Below are 23,317 nucleotides of genomic sequence, written 5' to 3' on the forward strand. Positions count from 1 at the left end.
ATCTGGTAGAAATGACAAAAAAAACACTCTAGTCTACTCTTGTAGTTTGGTGTTCACAAGATACGAGACAAATAATGTATCAGAAATGTTGACGGACGCAGAGATTGTGAGAGGGATAAACTGAGGGACATCAATATTAAAAGGACAATGACATAGTGGACAGTGTATTAATGGCTGATAAATCCTTAGAGAATCTTTATCACACTGTACTTCAAGAAGTGATTCTCTAAATATTGAATGGATTGGTGATCACCTTTCAAGATTTGATAGATTCCGAACAATTCCTACAGACGTGAACTGAGCTACAAAGAAATCTTGCAATTACAGACCAGAGAGTCTCACGCTGTTGCTGATGAAGGGCTTATGTCCGAAACGTCAATTCTCCTGCTCCTCAGATGCTGTCTGATCTTCCCAGCAACAAACTCTCGACTCTGATTTCCAGCAAGTGCAGTCCTCGCAAAGTGAAAGAGCCTATATAAATCTGACTGTATTCCAGCATTTACAAAATATTGGAAGAATTGGACAGTCAGCATGGACTTATGAAATGAAAGCCATGCATGAAAATTCTTTTGGAATCCTTGGAAGATCTCTCTGGTAGAGGCACAAAACAAAGATGACTGTCAATGTATCTTGTCTGGAATAATAGACGTCTTTTGTCAATGTTCTGTTTAAGAGATTCGCTTGTAAAATAAAATTACAATGGATTGTGGGTGGTCTGTTGGTTCGGAAACTAGAACAAAATAGTGTTGCTGTTGCTGTAAGAGGGGACATCGAATACAAAATGATAACTGTGCTTTCTCTTCATTTATGTTAAGTTTCTCCAGCTATTTCTGTTTTTGGCAGACAGAAAACAAAAAGTTGGGAAAACAGCTCTGCATCAAATTGCAGGTACGTGAGTTTTGAGTAATACAGAATAAATGAAATGTGGGTGAGTGCGTCAACTATGTGGAGGGTTCAAGGCGTTTTTAAGCCTGATTTTCTAAGCTGAATGACTGAGTAAATGTCTTGCAGATGCAACATATTGTAGATAATTGTTTCTTTTTGTACTTGGGAGCCAAATCAATAAGGCATATTCGAATGTTAATCGATGTAAGTTTAGAAATTTTATGCACAACGATACCTGGGTATCCTCATAAAACTGTACTGCAAATAAGCTGGCAGATTTACGAGGTGATTAAGAAAAAGGGAATGGTGCCCATAGCAGGAAGATTCAAGATAATGAGCAGGTACATTTTGTTACAATGCAAGTCTAAAAATAAATTGAATTAAACACCTTTGGCGAAAGTTAATATAATTTATCGGAAACAAACAGAAAGAAATGATTGATTTGGATGATCAGCCATGATCATGTTGAATTTTGGAATAGATGGAGGGACCCAAATAATCAAATTCTGTAAATAAGTGCTATATATACCTTTGTAGGAATTGACCTCACTTCTGTCATTCTCATTTACTGATATGACAAGAATATGATATAAACTTCGTTTCATCTAGCAAAAATCTATGACCGATTGTGGAGCAGTGTTTAGCTCCCTCAGCTCTAAGTCAAATGATTACACGTTTGATGTTGCTTAGACAACCTTCAGAGATGTATGAAAACAAAACATGCAGTGCAGTAATCAGTGAGTGCATCCGGCAAATGTTGTGTTACTGGCAGCCGTCATATTTCTATTCTATTTGCTTCTCAGCAAAGACAGCAAGGAAGTTGCAGTATTGAGCAGATTGCAATTGTGCCAGTTCCTTCATATATAAGTACTTGCTCTTGTCAATATTATGATGGTGTTCTACACTGGACAGTGCTGTGATGCCACATGTGTATCAAAATTAATGGAACAATTCAAAATTATGCTTAATAAACTGCAAATGAACTCCAATTTGCTAGAAAGTAAATTTTTGAAGAAGTTGCAATTAAAAAATATGTGAAATTTAATTGATATGGAAAATGTCTACGAAGTGGAATGAAGGTGCAAAAATTTGATATTTTGACCTTACTGTCCTGATGAAAGAATAAATTAAGAAATTAAAGTAATTTCATTTAATTGATTAGAAATTGAAAGAAAAACCTCAGAATGCCTTCGTATCTCATTAATTAGTTCATTAAGTTACTCAGGTTCAAATGCAGCAGAGCAGATAATTAGAAAAGCAAGTCATATTCTTATTGCTATTACGAGGTAATTAAATACGAAACTGAGGTAATAATTCAGCTACAAGGAGGCCATTTCTTTCATCATGTCTGAAATGCTCATATGATATTAGTATCTTAAGAAATGGCAGTTTTGTTTAGATTATGTAACTTACAGCGTTGAAAGAGGCCATTCCGCCCAAGAAACTCAAAAGTGCCTCCAACGAAGAAGCAACACAGACCCATTTCCGTCTGACTAATTCAGCTAACGCTCTGGGCAATTTGGTATGGCCAATTCACCTATCATGCACATCTTTGCATTGAGAAAGAAGAACCAAGCAGATACAGGGAGAATGTGAAAACTGCACGCAGACAGGCATGAAACCGAGTATTCGCGTGGTGTGAGACAGAAACTACTGAGCCAGTGTAACATCTCATGAAGTTCCTTGAAAATGGTTCAGTGAAACCTCAGTGTGCAAGCATGTGGAAGAGCCGTATTGCATTATTGGAAGTGTCCTGGCCTTACCTTGTCACTTTAATAGTTGGAAAAGTGATTTTTTGCAGAAATTTGTGATGATCTGATGATATTTCACAGAAAGGCGAAAGTACATTTTCTCATGTTAAAATATTGGAACAATAGATCACTGTTCATGGCGAGTAAATGTTACATCTGAACAGTATGGATGGGAAGTCTCCCTCTTTCAGAATCTCCATGCGTGCACATATATATGTACGTGTGTGTGTTTGTTTGTGTGTGTACGTACACATCTGTTTGTGTGCTCTCAAGTGAGAGTGGAAGGGAAATGTTTTGAATTTCCTATGAGAGGGCCACTAAATCTTCCTGTATATGATGAAACTACGTCTTGACAGGAATTTTGCTTTCTTTAAATTGGAAGTGTAGTCTGAGGTTTAGTGTGATCAGCTATAAGCTTGTTACATGCTTGAACATCCTCAAAGTTTCAGACAGCCTTCCATTGAAGGTAACTCGCAATTGGATATGCAGTTTCAAGCAGGTTGTATTTTTAAGGTGTTCCTTTGTCAGCGAATAATCAAAGCTATTTTGATATACACGGGCCTGGCAAATATTCACAGAAATCAGAATTCGGCACTTTTTCTTTCAAATGTTTTGCCTACCAACTGCAGACTTTAGGATTTAAATATGAACTTCAGACTTTAGGACTTAAATCTGGGTTGCATTTTAAAAGCAAATACTCGGCTAATTACAAAGGAATTACAGCAATTAATGCTACTATTTGCTTTTCAACTCACGTGTATCCTCAAGAGCCTTTTTCACATTGCTCAATTCTTGACAAAAAGAAGAGAAGTTTTGATAATTGTGACACGTTCTGTAAAATTATTCTGAAAATGACTATCATAGTTGCTGCAATGACTTAGATTGTCCACAACACAGCCATTTTATTTTCATCATGACTGATAGCTCTTCTTGCTTCAATGTTTGTTTCATTGTATTCAAACAGATGACGCATACGGCAGCCAAACGTAGGGATCTGTTAGTTAAAGGAATGAATTTCTACCAAGTGAAACGTAGACAAATTGAACCATAGATCATAGAAAAACAGAATGATTACAGAACAGAAGCATGACATCTGAGCTATTCAGTCCATACCAACCTTCTTAAGAACATCCCAACCAGAACAACAATTTATCGATGTTATCTTGCATCTGAAATGGCCAGTGAAAATCCCTGGACACTATAGGCAATTTATCAATGCCAATCCACCTAACGTGCACATCGCTGGATTGTGAGAGAAAACCGGAGCATCCCAGAGTAAATACCACACTGACAATCGCTTGAGGCTTGAATCCACCCGTTTAACATACCTATGCACAACGTTGATCTGCCCAAATTCAATTTAACATTATTCAGAAATTATAATTGAAATAATTCAGACAACAGTAATACAGGATAAATAATTCCGCCTACTTCATGGTGTCTGAACACCAGAATTGACTAAACTTCTTGGGGATTAAAAGATTAAATCTTACTAGCCTCACTTTGGATTGCTTTATTTCTCGTGAAATTGCCCATTATCATTCAAAAAAAAGTTGTGATCGTTTTAATGGTTGCCGTAATTCACAAACAGATAATCAATATTATCTACAATACACAAAATGCTGTTGTTCCGACACATTCATATTACATATCATGGTTGGGGAATCGCATTGAAGACATCTGACCAAGCAAAGGCAACAGCGTAAAATGTAATCAGCTTTGTGTCACCTACCTTTTCCATTTCCATTTGACTTTTCTTCTACAATAATAATCAGGATTCAGCACATGACAACCATATTTCGTATTAACTTGCATTTTTCATGGCAACATCAAAAGCCACGTGTATCCTCAAGAGCCTTTTTCACATTGTTCGATTCTTTACAAAAGGAAGAGAAGTTTGATAATCATGACATGTTCTCGAAAATAATTTTGAAAGTGACTATCATAGTTGCTGCAATGACTTAGATTGTCTACAACACAGCAACTTTACATCACAACTTTATACCCAAAATCAAGGGCCCATCTCCCTGCTGGCCAATGGTTGATTTTAGTCATAACAAAACATTGGTAGTCAATCAAGAATGTTTTCCAAGAGAAAGTAGGCGAAAAGTATTTGTTTCTTGGGCTAATCCAACAACTATTTTTCGCAGTCTTGATGAACCCACTTGCCAAGTTGGCACTGTCGATATTTCCTTTTCTCGTTGAGTCATTACAAGGTTCAAAGTTTTGGAGAAGATTTGCAGCTCGGGTGCTCGTTGTTGTGGTTCTGTTCACCGAGCTGGGAATTTGTGTAGCAACGCAAATTCCCAGCTCAGCGAACTGAACCACAACAGTCATTACGGGGCTTGTTGGTCTCAATGTTTCCCTACATTGCTCAAATTAAGTTTTTTTTTAAAATCACATAACATTATGTGAATTATGACAACTGTTACCTGATGGTGATTAATAATTTCACCAATGCCTTATTGACCCGTGCTCTTATTTAGGTGAGAGTGAAATTGCAAAACCTGCGCCCACACCTTTCCCCTCATTTCCATCCAATATCCCACAGTAGTCTTCCACATCCAATAAAGTTTCACCTGCAGTCCCACATATGTAATTTACTGTATCCATTGTCCCAGATGCAGTCTCCTCTACATTGGGGAGATAGGACGCCTCGTATCAGAGCGCTTCAGGGAACATATCTGGGATGCCTGCACCAACTGACCCCACCGTCCGATGGCCGAACACTTCTTCTACCCAACCACCCACGCTCTACCATCATCCAGGTGCTTATTCAAAGATTGTTTAAATCTCCCTAATGTGGCTGAGTTAATTACATTAGCAGGCAGGACATTCAACGCCCTTACCACACTGAGTAAATAACCTGCTTCTGTTATCCATCTTAAATCTATCACCCCTCAATTTATTACTGTTTCCCTTGTACAAGCTGATATAATCATCCTAGGGAAAAAAAAACTTTCACTGTCTACCCTCTCGAATCCACTAGTCATCTTGTATGTCTCTATCTAATTCCCTCAGTCTTCTCCTTTCCAATGAGAACAAACTCATGTTTCTCAGCTTTTCCTGCTAAGATCTTCCTTCCAGACCAAGCAACATCCTGGTAAATATCCTCTGCACCTTTTCCAAAGTTTCCACATCATACCTGAAACCAGGCCACTCTCCATCCCTAAGTTTATAACGTTATATATTTAACAGTTTTCTTCGCGAGTCGAGTATTGCAGATGTAATACATTCCGAAATGCGACAAAAAAAAAACACGAGTTAGCTTACAAATGAAAAAGAATATTGACATCACAGAAGTGCTTATGAAATAAACTACATGTATGGTTAAGTTTGAGATGCCATGTTGTAATTACACAGGACAAGTCATTTTTAGACTATGACGTAATATTCTGGTTGCCCCTCGTTGAGAAATAGTTTGTTAAACTTGAGAGGGTGCAGAAACGATTTTCAAGGATGTTATAGAACTGGAGTGTTTGAGTTATGCAGAGATGCTGACTAGGCTGGAACCTTTACTTCTCTTGATGTTCGAGGATGTGGGGTTATCTTACAAACTTTACAATATCATCAGGGAGACAAAAAGAGTACATAGGCAAGGAATTTGTCTTAGGTTGGGCAGTCAAACATTTTCCAACTTATTTTATGTTGTCCGAGGAATAATTTTAAACGATCTGAGAGTTACATTTTTCACTCAGATGATGGTGCATTTACAGAACGAGTTGTCTGAGGAACTGATGTATCAGGGCATAATAACGGCATTTGAAAGACATCGAGAAGTGTATATGAACAGGAGGGGTTTAGAGTGAATGGAACCAACAGTGGCAAATTGGACTTCATCAGTTTGAAATGTATGACATTCACAGTTTTTTTGATTAAAATATCAGTTTCTACACAGTATGACTACGACACAGTCTACATTAAAATACCTCAGCGATGTCACAAACATTTGATTAGATTAATGCTTCGCAATTATACTTAATGTATAGAAGTGGAATTCTTAGGATAACATAAGTATGTGCGGAACTTTTCAGAAAAAAGATGGTGAAGTTGTAAAGCTTATCTACCAGGAGCATCAAGTTGACAAACGATAAGGCGTTTGATCATAATCGCAGATGACTTGATCTGAACAATTCAAAAAAAGATCATAAGGCCATAACACAAAGGATTGGAAATTAGGCCATTTGACCCATTGAGTATCTTCTGCCATTCAGTCATGGTTGATCGGCTTTTAGCCCAGTTTTGCTATTTTCACTCCATAGCTTTTAATCACCTTAACAATCTAGAACTCATTTGTCTCTGCTTTAAATGTACTGTTTAACCAGTCCTCTACAGCCTTTTGCAGCAATGAACTCCACAGATTCACCACTCTCTCGCTAAAGTAGTGCCTCTTAATCTCTGATCTATAAGGTCTTCCCTTTCTACAGGTGTGTCATCGTTCCTCATCTGTCCAGCCAATTGAAACATCTCCAAACATTCATGACGTCCAGGCCATTCAGTATTCGGAAAGTTTCAAAGAGATCCCACCTCGTCCTTCAGAAATGCATCGAATACAGTCCCAGAGTCCTCAAACTTTCCGCATATGTTGAATTGTTCATTCCTAGGATCATTGTCATGAACCTCCTCAGGACATATTCCAGACCTCTATGCTTCCTACCAAAATGCATGATCTCATAATTTCCCAGTTGCATTTCTTCTGCCACCGTTTATCCGGTCTGCCCGAATGTCTAAATCTTTCTGCAGCCTCCCCGCCTCCTTGCTATTACCAGCCTTGTCGTCTATCTTTGTACCATCTTTATGTCTAACTTCATTCAAAGTTAAATACAAAGAGCTGAATGACTCCATAGGATGTAGCAAAAGCTGACATATGTGAAATTATCTCGGCTGTTTTTTTAGAACATGTGTGTTTGCCCACGACAATTGCAGTAAGCAATCCATCTGTCAATCTGGAGCAGTTTCCAGCCTTTTCAGTCTTGATTAAGTAAAGCAGAACTCATACAATCCAGCCACGTGGAACAATACAGTTAACTTATAGTCACAAAAATAAAATTATGCCAAACATAATGTTAGCGCATGCCATTTTCTGACAATTAACATGTGCAGCTAGATGTTGTTAGTGGAGTTTGAGGGCTGATTCATTCGAATTCTCACAATAAGGTTTCTCAATCATGACACATACAACGGATGTCATGACTGCACATAAGAATGGATACAACTGACATGAAACATTTTGTTATTGTGCGTAACTTCTGTATAGCCTAGAAAAAGAGAAGGTTATTCAGATAAAATAATACACTTCAAAAACTGTTGTTAACCCCAGTGAAAATAAACAAAAAAGTCTCTCTTACTTTATGCTAATATTTCCACGAACAAGAATTACGTGATTGCTTTTCTCCAATTCAAATATCTTTAATTATTTCAATGTTCTATGTACCTCAGCTCCATTAAAAGAAAAATGTGTTATATACATATAATTGCATAGTTTTCTCTATTATTCAGATTTGAAAGGGTGGCAAATGAGAAAGACAAGACGATTAATCAGAGAATTTTTTTCTTCAATTTTCCTTTTTCCATTGCTGGCAATTTGCAGCATTTGCATGTTAGAAGGACATGCAGTTTGATAACTTAGCAAGATTAATGTCACCTTTGCTGGCATCGATCACCAAGATGCATCATTAAAATCTTAATATTTCAAATCAGAAGGAACTGAGCCGTACGAGTAAAACATAATCATATGTCTTCTTAACAAGAACGGTGGGTATTGCTGGCAATTTTGGCTAAAACTTCCCCGTTTGATTCTGCAGTCAGACATTTGCTGGGAAGTCTCTGCCACATTTAGATCAGTTAAAAAGGTAGTCGTCTGAATAGGTGCACGGATTTCCCGATGTTTCCTTTCTTCTGACTGTCCTCTGGAAGGTTGAGCTTTTCGATTCTTCAAAGCCTTTACAAACAATGAATGCCCAAAGTTATGCTTTGCAGCGATTGTCTCTCAAGTGTCATTGCAATGTAAAGTAAGTCATAACTTGTAATCACCTGTTCAGATTGTGAGGAATGGATATGAGACAGGAATTGGTCCTGTGAAACTTTCACTATGTGGAATATATGGTTGCGTACATGTGTCATCAATCCTATTAAAACGAATGGAACTACCCGTTTTCATGGCAAGGATAGTGCAGTGATGGATCACCGGCATTGAGACTTGCTGCGTTCAGATGTTCTTTTACCAGGACATGGCTTTTATTTCATTCGAATGAACAAATATGGAAATATTCTTTGCAATTTCCCAACATTGTGTATGTTGTAAAGGCTTCATCACTGTTGAAGATTGCACTTAGCTGCAAGGATAGTTAACCTTGCAATCTGATCTTCACATCTTCAATCTGGTTGTTTTAGTTTCACGCTTTCCTTTTATTCAACATGGACATAAAACCGCAGATATTACTATATGGCTTTTTCCAGAACAAAACATGTTTAATTCAATTGTCGATGCATAGAAAGAAAAGCATTATTCTCAAGTCACCACTAACACTAGCCATGATGCTGCCAAAATACAACACAATGAATTAAATAACGCCAAGAGCTTAAGTTGAACAATTGAGCCATGTTATCCTACTGTCACGGTGAAATCGCTCAAAAAATAGACTCTGTCCTCTTTTGTTCATGGATCTCTGAATGCAGCTAGAGAACTGACAACATAATGTGATTTGTACATATTGCAATCCTGAAAATAAAACGTGGAATTGCCTTTGGTGTTTTTAGTAACCACCTGCCAATGCATAAAGCAAAAATGAGGTTTTGTTTTCAATACCTTGAAAATGCTTATCTAATTGTTTACATTGTAACTGTCGGCTTTGTTTTCCTACACTGTTTTCCTAGACTGTTTCATCACACATGTAATGGCTCCCACTAGGCAAAGCAACACACTCTGTGTAAATGTTTCAAGTGCACAGAGTATCCACTTCAGATGGATTTCACCAAAATGGGATCACCATCTGAACATTGCACATAACAAGTAGGTGCATAACTTTCACTCACTTCCTGGTTGGAATTATTCTGGCAGCTTTTCCGTGATGTTATATGTTGTTAGATAACGTTTGTGACTGCATTTTTATTCGGGCATGTCTCAAGGCAATATTTTAAGTTATGCCCTCAACAGGTTACTGTAGTCAGCAATAAATAAGCCGTGAGCTGGTTCTTGAGGTTGGATAGTTTCACAATCATGACAAATGATTGTCATACTTTCCTAAGTGCCTGAGAATTCACTTAAATAATATCTTAATCCTGATTTAATGTCGCAGAGTAAAATAATTGGCAAATGGCCGATAAGCCATTTAAATCTCTAAACACCTGCTGCATTCCTTTTTTTCATCATCACTTCTTTCCTTTCGTTACTGATAATTGGCAAGTTGCTTCAAAGACAAAACGCATCTTAACAGCGTTGCACACCAAGATCTTCTCATTGTCAATCTGATATATAAACAGGACAAATGAGCAATAAAGTAAACAATTATGTTCATTTTTATCCATTCATTTTGAGAATTCAACTGATATTAGAGTTGTCAATCTTTTCGGAATAGGCAGCACAGCTGACATTGATAGCTGACGAGAATTTCTGATTCACAAGATGAAAAAAATTTGGGTGTTACTGACTGTATATAAGGAGTACTCTGGCACTGCCAGCATACTTGAGTCTGTATTTATAAAATTATCATTGAAATATCAAGCCTTTGGAGGGTAAGATGCAGATCGTACTAATGTCCTCATCTTGGCTGTCTCCAAGTTACATGATTACATGACAGAGTGTGAAAGAATGTTTTAGGTTCACCAGCCGCTTGTTCAGAAATATTCAAAATGCTGCCGTCCTTTTACGCTCAGTTCCAAAGCCAGTAAAGACTGATGCATAAAGGACATGATCACTGTTATATCCTTTGTAGGTAAATTGACTTCGAAGTTACACTGAGCGTAATTTAATATTTCTCAAAGAAGGATGTATTTTCTTTCTGTTATAAACATAAAATTGAACTATTCGTATTACTAATTATAAATGTCACACTTTTGAAACACTTATTGAAAATTTTAAATTCGTGGCTGTATAAACTCTAGCCTGCATGCATGCTGTCACTCTCTGCCAGGAATCCTCCCATAAACGACCAACAAAATATTATTTTTCTTTGTTTTCAGAGATCATTATCTCCGCCAACCTTACCACTTGCAGAGTTGCTACATAATCCACGAATTTAAAATTACTGTTTTGAAAACAGCATTTGTGATTTCGGCAGTTTATAGGTCATCTGTGATGTTCAGTATGCGTTCTTCAATTGCATGCTTAATAATTGAATAAGTCTTTTTCTGTTCTGTCAGTTAGATTTTTTTCCCTTTTTGGTTAGTGACCCGAAACATGATACGTAAATGGGCTGCTTTAGAAACATTTATTTTATGCAAGGTTACCCAGTATGAGGTTACCAGTTCCTGATCTGTTGAATAACATTATTTAACTTCTTTAACTTCTTTAGTAAACCACGATTCTCTCGTTCAAACACTTTATCTCTTCCTGACAGGTATGTACGCATCAAGGGCATGCGGTAGCTCTTCCACGAAAAAGCTCCACACTTCAACTGTGCCTATACTCTGCAATTGTTTTCCATATCATATGCATTCTAAATTTTGCCTATTCGTGTCATAATTGCATTTACTGCAGTTACAAATATTGCACTGCAGTATATGCCTATCCAGTTCCTTTGCTAAAGTTAATGTAACTTAATTCTGGTCACTATCACCAAAGAGTTGACCGCCCTCCAATCTGACACCTGACCTGATTCATTACTCAGTATCAAATCCAATGTGGCCTCGCCTCTTTTTTGCCTACCTACATTCTTTGTCAGGAAACCCTCCTGCGCACATTTGACAAAAACTGACCAATCCAATGTACTCAAACTATAGCATTTCCAGTCAATGCTTGGAAGGTTAAAATTCCCCATGCAACTAACTTGCTACTTTCCCTCCTATCGAGATTCATCTTTGCAATCGGTTCCTCTATATCTCTGGAACCTGTGGAGACCGATAGAAAATTCCCAACAAGGTTACCTCTCCTTTCCTGTTTTTAGCCTCAGTCCATACTACATAAGTAGACAATTGTTCATCACACGTCATTACTGCACTTGACCGTACTACTGCACTCGACTAATAATGCAGCATGTTGCCTTTTTTTTTATCATTTTCCCAGTTTTTACTGAAAGATCTGAATCTGGAAACTGCAACAACCATTCCTTTCCCTGCTCTGACATGACCACAACATCGAAATTCCAGTGCTGGGGCAAACCTGATTGTTACCTATATCAACAGTTTGGATGAGAATCTATATGGCATGACTTGGAAGATGGCAGATAATGTTAAAATATTCTCTGTCGTGGACAGTGAGGAAGGTTGTCAGAAATTGCAGCAGTACCTTGAGCAGCTGGGAAGTGAGATGAGAAATGGCAATTGGTAATTGTCGGGTCTTGCATTTTGTGCAATCCAATCATGGTAAGAGTTCTGCAGTGCATAATAGGGCCTTAAGCAGTGTAGAGGATTGAAGGGATTTTGCAGTTCATGTGTACGGTTCACTGGAAGTGGAGTTGCTGTTAGGCAGGTTAGTGAAGCAAGTTTTTGACTCACTGGCCTTTCTCAGTGAAGACATTGTATATAGAAGTCAGGAAGTTATGTTACAGTTGTGCAGGAAGTTAGTGGTCCGGCACTTGGAGCATTGTGTGCAGATTTTGTCATCTTGCTACAGGGTGCATGTTATTAAACTGGAATTAGTGCAGCAGAATCTTCCGAGCATGTTGACAAGACTGAACAGTCTGAGCGAAAGAGAGAGATTGGACAGGTTCGATGTTTTACTTTCAAGCACCAGAGACTGAGGGGAATCTTACATAATTGTATATGATCATGAGGTGCATGGATATGGTGAACATACTCAGTCTTTTTCCCAGTTCTGTTGATCGAAAACTAGAGGTCGTCAGTTTAACCTTAAAGAACAAAGAATGAAACAGGACTTGAGGGGCAATTTATTTACACAGACAGTGGTATGCAGATGAAATGAGCTGCCAGCCGAAGTGATTCACGTGGGTACATTCACATCATTTGAAAAGTATTTGGACAAATACATGGATAGGCAAGGTTGGGAACGATTTGATGAAGTGTCAGTAAGTAGGGTTATTGTGGATAGATATCTTCTTTGGGGTGGAATAGATGGACCAAATGACCTGTCTCCGTGCTGCATGTTTGTATGACTTTATTCTCTAATGGTAAGGTAATGTTATTTGACAAATTAAGGAATAAAGGATAAATCCAGTAAGTAGGAAAAAAATGTAAAACAAACATAACTGATGCTATGACCAATGAAAGGCAGATCCAGGAGCACTGTGTTATATATTAATGGATAATAGACGTTGATTTCTATCTGAATTCTTGTGATAAGTCATTCGCTATTTGTCTCTGGCATGGTTTCAGCACAAGGGATGACATAATGAATATCGATGCTTTGAAGAGCAAATGTTGAAATGCGTTACAATGTCGAGTAAATATTATCCCTCATTCTTTTATTCTCTACAGCAGGAATCGTCCAGAATTCTGGTTGAAATTATGCTGATTTCTGTCGACAACTAGGATCTTTGGAAGTTTGATCGTTCAATGTTAATCTCTCATCATGAATTATGCCGAATTGCATTACACATATCACAAAGTTTCATATTCCTACTCTGGCACTGTAGTAAGGAGACGTTTTCTGTATTTTAACGATTGTTCGAAATAGCACGTTTCGGTTTCTGCACAGTCTGTTATCGCCATGGAATTGCAGTCAGTTTAGTAACTGACTTTTCAGTAAAAAAAGTATTTTTTAAAATTCAGTTGTTTTCTGCGGTCTTCTGAAGGTGAGATCTGTACATCTGTGTTTTGACAACAGTACGGTCAAGATGTGGAGAGTACCTTTTGTTTTAGACTTTGTTTTTCTAAGCAAAGATATTCTTAAGGAGTAATACACTCTAGCCATTTTAATGGTCCACGATATGAATTCATGAAAGAGAACGCAAATTCATTTTTCTTCTTTCGAAAACTCGACAAACAATAATTGAAATAATTACATTTTATCTGACATTGAAACAAATATGTCGTAGTATTAAACCATTACTATGTATTTATAGAGGATACAAAAGAGGCTGCATTAGTTTCACCTGAATGGTCTTTTCCATCAAGTTCTGCAAGAGAGTTGGACAATGATTTGAATCCTTATTCTGAAATCAACGTAAGTTTCTTTCTTTAAAAAAAGAACATATTGAGAGAAAGCAGCAATAAATTAATTAATACCAGGTTTATCATTGAGGCATTTGTCTTTGCAATGTGTGAAGGACTTTTATGAAAATAATCATTCTTGTATGTTTATTCGTCTATATGCATAAAGGGTTATTATTTCATTTTTTAAATGCGGCATCCGTGGGATAAAAGACTCATATTTCCGCGTAACATTATGCAAATTGATGAAATATGAAGATTGTGAGTTGCACTCAATGAGTTCTTTCTGACTAGCATACATGCTTGTTTTACTTAAAAGCATAATGCATTACAGAGAGATTATTGCTGCATCTTTGAACTGAAGTGAAGTTATTAATGTCTCTGCTAGTGTCAGTTTAGATTGTCAACGATTGCTCAGTCGAAAACATATTCCCTAGATATGCTACCATGCACAGAGGGACTTCAGAAATGTACATTCAATCACTCATTCACCCATTCTATCCAAACATGGGCCTCAGCTATTTCTGAGTCAATTTCTTCACGTAACCTACATAAATCCATGTAGTTTCCAGCAAACAATACAGTATGACATATTCTCTCATTCCAATCCATCAGTATATAATAAACATATGTAATGAATAAATCATCCTCCTGCTCCCTTTTCACCAATTTCAGCAGGGCAGCACCACCAAATTAAACTACCCATCTCCTCCACAGTCATTATTGTGCAGCAGTCGTCTCTGCGACGAAATACAGTTTCACTGCATCGTGATTCTAAACATTTCCTCGTCCAAGCATCCCTGATGGATTCCAGTCCAAGTACAGAATATTGACAGTTTAATGTATCTATTCTAACTGTCCAAAATACACAACCACAAGTTTCAGGTGAAGCTGTGCTTCACTTTTTCTTTCATTATAGTTCAGCGAATTTTCAGCTAACTATACGATCTGCATTGCAAGTTTGAGGTTATATGCAGATTTGGTGATTACTTTATTGATGATTTTGGGATGGTCGTAAGAACACCAAGACATCAAATGAATTTCAAAATTGCATCCAAAATTGCTGGATTGTAGGATGGAATGGGTAACTAGGGGAACATGCTTGTCAGACTAAAGGCTTTTGATTAGAGGAGTACCTCTGAATTCGGTGTTCGGCCCATTCCTGCTTTTCACCTATATCAATGAGTTGGTTGAATAGAAACAAAACCTGAATAGAAACGGATGACAGTAAAATAAATGGCATCGTGAACAGTGAAAAAGGCTATCAGGAATTGAAGCAGCACCTTCATCAGCTGTGGAAATAGACCGAGAAATGGTAAACATTGTTTAATATAGATAAGTGGAAGGTTTTGCATTTTGCAAAGGCAGTTCAAGGTAAAAATTTCATGGTGAATGGTAAAGTCTAAAGAAATGTGGTGGAACAGAGGCAGCTTGCAGTTGAACTTCACAGTTCTCTGGAATTGGAGTTACAGTTAGACAGGGCATTGAAGAAAGCTTTTGGCACACTGACCTTCTTTGGTCACGGCAGTATTTAACCAGGATGTTGGTGAGATCCCACTTGGATTATTGTCTTCAGTTTATGTCACCTTGTTCTTGAAAGAATGCTATTAAACTAGAAAGAATGCAGAAGAAATTTACAAGAATGTTTCCTGGATTCACAGGTCTGAGTGAAATTGAGAGATTGGACAAGCATTGTTTTAGAGCGCAGGAGTGTGTGAGGGGTCCTTGTAGAATTATATAACATTATGAGAGTTTTTAATACAGTGAATGCACGCTATCTTTCCACCAGGTTTGGAGTGTTTGCGGTAAGGGGGAATCAGAATAATTTAGAGAGAATGAATAAAAGGGAACCTGTGGGTCAACTTTATTTCAGAGAGGGTAGAACGCATATAGAACATACTGCCAGTGGAAGTGTAGTTGGGTACTTTTAGAATACTCACAATGCTTTTGGATAAATGTTTGGATACGAAAGGATTAGAAGGATATCGGCCATGTGCATGGAAATGTGGTTAGTATGGACAGATATTTTCTTCTGCAAGACCATGCTGAGCGAAAGGTCCGTTTTTCCGTGCTGTAGGAAACTGTGACTTCATGACTCTACATTTGTCGACATTTCAGGAAGCCATCGTCTTCCCATTCAAATGTGTCCATCTGGGAGCTGCTACAGTATTACTCAAATCTCATTGCAAGCTGTACTTGGTTACACTAACTTGTTTTTGTTGACACATTTCAGCTTAGCAAATTTGGCGTTGAAATTAACAACTGTACAACAAGATCTCTAACTTGCATCTTGATTGCAACATCTGTTCCCACAATACGTTTTTTGTGAACGCTGATCCTATGTGAGCGGATTTGCTTTGTGCTTTTAATGTGTTGCCATATTTTTTTTTGTAATTTGCATATCTACAATCAATTTACAATGCTTAACACAACGTTTATATCATTCACTTCAAGCAAAATCATTATTTACTCCACTTTCAATCCTCTTCCACTCGCGAGAGCACAAAATAAAAGAAAGAAAATTTGTTTGTTTTAGAACTGAAAAAGAGTTATATCGGATTCCAAATCTTAGCTGAATTTGTTTGCACAGTTTATGTTAGATATGATTATTGACTAGAATTTCGTTGTTTAACTACAGATCTAATATCCACAGTATTATTGTTCTTATTTCTCATTCATCGTATGAGGCAAAGTGTTCACATGAACCCTTCAAATGCCGGGGCATTTCCAGGTGGAATGGTCAGATATGGTGTACTTTACAAATGGTGAATTTCTTGTGCAAGACATATGGAAGCTATAACTTTTTGTCGGACGATTGAAAACTTTATCTACCAGCCTTCTTCTTTTGTTTTGCACCTTTCCAAGCACGATTACATTGCACATCTGTCATTACTATTGCATTGATTTCATTTTTTTTGTGGGGGTGAAGGTTGAAGTCTAACTGATGCAGACCATGGTAAATGCCACCATGATCACCTAATTCACCAGGTGACAGATATCTCTTGTGATTCTTTTTGTTAAACATTAATCGAAGTGAGATAGAGCTACCTTGCTTATACCCTTTCAGATAATTGTCTTTACTCTGCAATAACAGCAGCAATCCAAAATCTTAACCATCGATAACATCCGCAACTCTTGTGGTGCAACCTGCTTTCAGAAACATGGCTTCACGTTTGTAATAGCATGTAGAGGACATAAACCGAGTTGTTTTTTAAAAAAAAATCACATTCACATATACTGAAATTATTGATGAAATTGAAGACAGAAAATTATGAACAAAGTGTTCATTCATCCATCTAGGTGGAAGTAAAAATTGAACACGATGTGAATTTGCTTTTTTACTCACTGCACTTCAGCTTAAGATCCTCAAGTTCTAGAAAACAATGTAAACACAATAACTAAATGTATAATGGTTTATATGCATTTTGTCAACTTTCAAGTTAAAACTAAATTCAGTTCGGCAGTACGTGTGTAATACCCTGATGTTGGATATTAATAATCATTCCCATTTCCACTATACTAAATTCCTATAACAGTTCCTGAATTAAGTAGCATCCTTCCTCAATTCGTCCTACCATCGCTGACAGTCAGAATATATAATAGTAAAAGCAAGTGTTCGCCACAATGTTGCAACAGATCGTTATTTTCTTCAAATCACGATTAAAAATATTTTGAGTGACATTCTAGAAATGTTTGGGTTTGCATTACCATTCCTTTGAAATGTTCATTTTGTGCGTGTAGGGGTCGCTGGTTGACCAGAATTTATTGCCCGTCCCTTGTCTTTGAGAAGGTAGCGATAATCTGAGTTCCTGAACCGATCCACCGACTGTCAGTTGATCCGGTATGCTATTAAGGAAGGAATTCCCGGATTTTGACAAAGCGACACTGAGTAAAGGCCGATATACTTTCATTTCAGGATGGTGAGATACTTGAAGGAGAGCTTGAAGCTGGTTCTATTAAAATTGTGAAAAATACAGCTGTGTTATTGTAAGTAAGTGAATATTTAAGTAATTGAGTCAAGCATGAAAGGACCAAAATAATTGGTGCATCAGAATATAATGGAGATAAAATCAAAATTCATATCTTTTGAGGTTATGAAGGATGTGAATGAAGGTTGTATTTTCCTTGTAAGATGTGTGAATTGACTTACTTCAGAATTTTTCAAAGAAGCACAACAAAACATAAGGCATTAAATTCGAGGATAGAATGAAAAAAGTTACAATAAGATGCATGAAGATCTACTGGATATGTGAAACCATGCTCTACATTTCCTAGGTAAAACTGAAGTAAGAAAACACTGTACAGGAGATGATGACGTAATTCATTGCATATTTTAATAAGAACAAAAATTGTTTGCAGGAGGTTAGTCAGAACACATACTTAAACATATGAAAAAAGTTGACCAGGCGATGAGAGGTCTACTTTAGGTGGTCAGAATTCAAATAGTACTATTTACTGATTAATAACTGTGGTTGTCAGCTTTATGAAAGTCAAAATGGAGATGAATGACGTTACGAAATTTTGAGTGAGATCAGATTTTAACAATTCATTGAAGAATGAAATTGATCGTTTAATCTATCCATTTAGATTACAAAGTTTGGTTGTTCTTGGAGAAGAAATGGCGAGGGACATTTACTTTGGTTTGAAAGTGCTATGCTTTCTTTCTTTCTCTATCTTATCGATGCTCACGTTAAGAACGAATATAATGTAGTGTTCAGTCTTCTTGTCTTCAAACGTTTCGATGTTAAGAGAACAGTTATAAGGAATCCTTCCCTTGCAAGTAGTCAGCAATTATGACTATGCAAAACTGGACATAAAATTGAAATTGGCCTCGAATATATATATTTTTAAAGTCATTGAACAAGTGATAATTTACAATGAATAAATCAGAAACAGTGCAAGTAAACTGATGGATCTGGAAATGGAATTAATGCCTGAATAAATTTTCAAAAATGAAATCAATAAATGAAACAATTCATGCATCAGTTATATAACGATCATTAATAGGAGAAAGAATTAATCAATAAACAGGAGCCAAGTGATTCACCAGTAAATTGCACAAATGCAAAGTTGTAGGCTTTCAACTTCTATATGTCCCTGTCATCACTTATCCTCTGAGTAGTTGCAGGTTACTTGGACTGAAGTAATAAACACAATAATAGGTCTCAGAATTCAACATTGTAGTGACTATTCATTCCTGGGAATGTAAGCTTCCCACGTTAGACCATAATTTACTGTGGAGGGAAGTGAAGAGTCAATTAACTTGCTTGGTTACTGGACTCATCTGTCTCCAAAGAAGACCAAACGAAGTAATGACAGCAGCTTCTTGCCATAGCACATGAATGAACCATATTTTTCTTTTAAAAATCCTTGAGTACTCACAATGATGTTGTATTTATCTGAAAATTGTTAGTTCCAGATTGATTGATTTCAATGAAAGCATCTACATGAGACGGATTTTATCCCAGATCCTGCCATCATCACTTGGGTCTTTGCATTTATACCTAGCTATAATAGCACTAGGTAATTGCTTCAAGGTAATGGTAAGCCATTATATCCACTTGAGAGGAAATGAAATCATCTCTACATCACTCAATTAAGAACAGTAAAATAAAGTTAATATTCAACGTGAAGAGCATTGTTTGCAATCGGACAGAGATCACTGATTCATACAGCACAGAAACAAACCATCATTTCAAACAGTCCATGCTGAGACAAATGGCAAACCTACGCACTCCCACCTGCATGCTCCTGTCTCAGACCCCATCAACACCTTTTTCCTATTGCTTAACGTACCCAAACATCTTTTAAATGTCTAACTGTACTCAATTTTGCCACTTTCTCTGGAAATTCCTTGGACAAACGTACCGACGTCTGTTTTTAAAAATGCCCTATGTCCTTCATAAAATATTTATTCTCTCACCTTAAATATTACCCCCCTAGTGCTGAAGTCTCCTAAACTTAGCAGAGATCAACGAGAATTAGCGCTATTTGTAAACAACCTCACTCCTACTCCAGATTTTGACAAGGTCAATAAGATTACGTGTCAATCTTCCAGGCTCCAGTGGAAAAAAAATGCAAGTGTATCCAACCTTTTTTGATAACTCAAACATTCCCTAACTGGCGACGTTTTGTGTAAACTCTTCTACACCTTCTACAGTTTAATGATATTCTTCCTAATAATATCCTTAATGACGTCCTTCTTTGTACCAGCATGTGGCTCAGTGGTCAGCACTGCTGCCACACAGTACCATGCAAGCAGTATCCATTCCAGCTTCTGGTAACCGTCTGTTTGCTCTGATTTCCTCCCACAAACCAAAAATGTGCAAGTTTTGCGAATTGGCCAAGCTAAATAGCCCATAGTGTTAGGTGCATTAGTCGGAGTAAATAAAGGTAAGGGATCTGGTTGGATTAATCTTCGGAGCATCGATGCGGACTTCTTGGACCAAAATGCCTAATTCCATACTGTAAGTAATCTATTCTATTACAGTGCAACTAGGACTGGGCAGCGTATTCCGATAGAATTTCAAAGTTTGTGAGATGATTTGTAGCTCGGGTGCTCGTTGTTGTGGTTCTGTTCGTTGAGCTGGGAATTTGTGTTGCAGACGTGTCTAGGTGACATCCTCAGTGCTTGGGAGCCTCTGTGAAGCGCTTCTGTGATGTTTGCTCCAGCATTTATAGTGTTTTTTCTCTGCTGCTCTGCCGGTTGTCAGTTCTAGCTCTCCGCTGCTGTGGCCAGTATATTGGGTCCAGGTCGATGTGTTTGTTGATAGAATCTATGGATGAGTGCCATGCCACCAAGAATTCCCTTGCTGTTCTCTGGCTTGTTCTATAATAGTAGTGTTGTCCCAGTCGAACTCAAGTTGCTTGTCAGTCGCGTGTGTGGCTACTAAGCATTGCTGTTCGTATCGTTTCGTGGCCGATTATCCTGCCCAAACTGAGGAAGACTTCCCAACTCTTATACTCAAAAGACGGAACAATGAATGCAAGCCTTTTTAACTATCATGTCTTTCTGTGCAACAACGAATTGTGTTGCTTAACCCCGAGGACCTACTGCACTACAATTTTATCTAAAACCCTACCAATTATTATATATATCTTTCCCCTGTCTGTTGTATGAAAATGCAAAATCTCATTTTCATTAAGACTGAACTGCACCTGACACTTTTCAGGCCAATGACCAGTTTGATTAAGATCCCTTTGTAATCTTAAACAAAAAACTTTCTTCAATGTCTTCTATGCAACCAATTTTGGCATTGAAGCAAATTTACGAGCCATGCCTTCTATATACTGATCCAAATCATTTGTACAAATGATAAATAAATCGTTCATTTATGCAATTCTCTGGTGAAATGCCAACTGGAATAGTATCTCAAGCATTGGTCTCCTTATATTGGAAAGCATGTAGCTGCATTGTGGCCGTTCATAGATGATTCAAAAGACAAATAGCAGAAATTAGCACATTTTGTAATCCAATATTTGGAGGAAAAAGTAGTGATACAATTCAGGAAATTTCAAAATTAAGTAAAAAAAAAATTATGAGCACTTGGTTCCAATGTCTGATCCTTGAATTTTTTTTTCAATTCCGATTTTCCAAAATTTGCATGGTCATTCTAATGATCATAAATTCTAAAATCATATCCATAATTTACGAATTGACATGGAAAATGCTGTTCAACCGGTCCTTGACGGGTACAATAAAAGCTTATCTTGCACAATTCAACGTAGGATTTCCTGACCATGGAAAAATATCAAACGGTTGTTGAATAATTAAATTATTCAGTTTAAATTAATCGAGGCTAAGAAAATGACCATTTAAGTGCAATGATTATATCGATTTCTGCTTGTGAAATCTCACCCGCTAACGTATGTTACATGTCCAGTAGAATCATCCATACAATGCCATAAATATCCGTGATATAAAACTATATAAAAGCAATCCTTCAGTTATAAGAGTTACGTTTTACTTTACCTTTCATGCATACATCGTTAATTGGTATCATTATGCACAAAAAATAATAAAAATTACAAAGGAGAACTCAGATTTTTGTACCTTTTTCCCTGTTACTCAATCTTTGTTCTGTAGTAATATAATAAAATGTAAGTCTGGGTTAGAAATATGAGGCAGAAACACATTAGTGATGCCTTATATGTACAGGGTTCATGCAGTGATAAGATGATAGCAGATCATAAAAGTAGTGAAAAGAACGCAATTTCGAAATATTAACCATCTATTTCAGTCGTTCTCTGTTATTAAATGTATTGAACCCGAACAATTCCGTTCAACAGGCAAGATTGCGATACTTTACCTGTATCCAGGAAAATAGCATAAACAGAAATCAACTACTGAGTTGAATGACAATTATTTAATGCTCACCTGACCGGTCTAGAGCGCCAATCGCATTTTCCAGTTCTAAACAAAATGTAGAATATCAAAACACAAATGTAGCGGGCCATTGTACCTCCTAGCTCATAAGTAAAATACCAACATATTGTCACTTTCTTGATCTCTGAAAACATAAGAACACCTGAAAATCAATCATCACATCTGGAAATGTCGTGATCATGCAGTAATCGAAGGAAATTTCCAATTGAGTATACAAATCAATTTACCAGAAAAAACCAAAGAAATGTGCCATGCCAGAACTAGGAATTAAAGTGAGGTGCTTTGTGGATTCGTTCTGAGATGCTGCATATGTTGCCTCGTTTTTTTTTTCATAATACTGTTGTTTTCAATCCGCTGAGTATGTCGAACTGATCATAAAGTGTAACAGTTCCAATACCATAAAGTGACCTTCAAATTGCATCGCCATGTGAGATTTTATTCTTGTATTGCAATGTCTTGCACATTCTTTCACAAGAACAATAGAGTCATAGTGCACTGAAACAGACCCTTGATCTCAAACAATCTGTGCCATGCATAATCACAATGTAAACTAGTTCCACGTGCTTGTGTTGATCCATATACTTGTCAATGTTTCTTTATGAATCCATGGATCATTAGTAAGAAAGCTGCACGTTGATCGATGAGGTGTGACTTTCTGCAGATTGCCTATGCATTGATGATACGATCATTTTATTCAAGACAAAAATCATTGATCTGACACCTAACTCTCTTTCACTTTATTTAATAAATTTTAGTTCCTGTATTATGACTGATGTTTCTGCCCTGCCTTGCTTGATTAATGATTTAAAAACGATATGGCTTCAAGCACAATTCCTGCTGGCATACAGTGAGGGGGCACTATGTTGACAGAGGTGATGTCTTTCCTATCGAAGCGTTTACTTTATCTACATACCTTTCTCCTTCCTGGTCAGCTTTTGATCTATTGAGATAACAGATGAAAACTTTCGGATAAAATTAAAGCTACAATAACCGCACATGCACACAAAAAAAGTCCATTGACACAGAG

Source organism: Hemiscyllium ocellatum, chromosome 38, assembly GCF_020745735.1.
Source record: "Hemiscyllium ocellatum isolate sHemOce1 chromosome 38, sHemOce1.pat.X.cur, whole genome shotgun sequence".
NCBI classification, from domain to species: Eukaryota; Metazoa; Chordata; class Chondrichthyes; order Orectolobiformes; family Hemiscylliidae; genus Hemiscyllium; species Hemiscyllium ocellatum.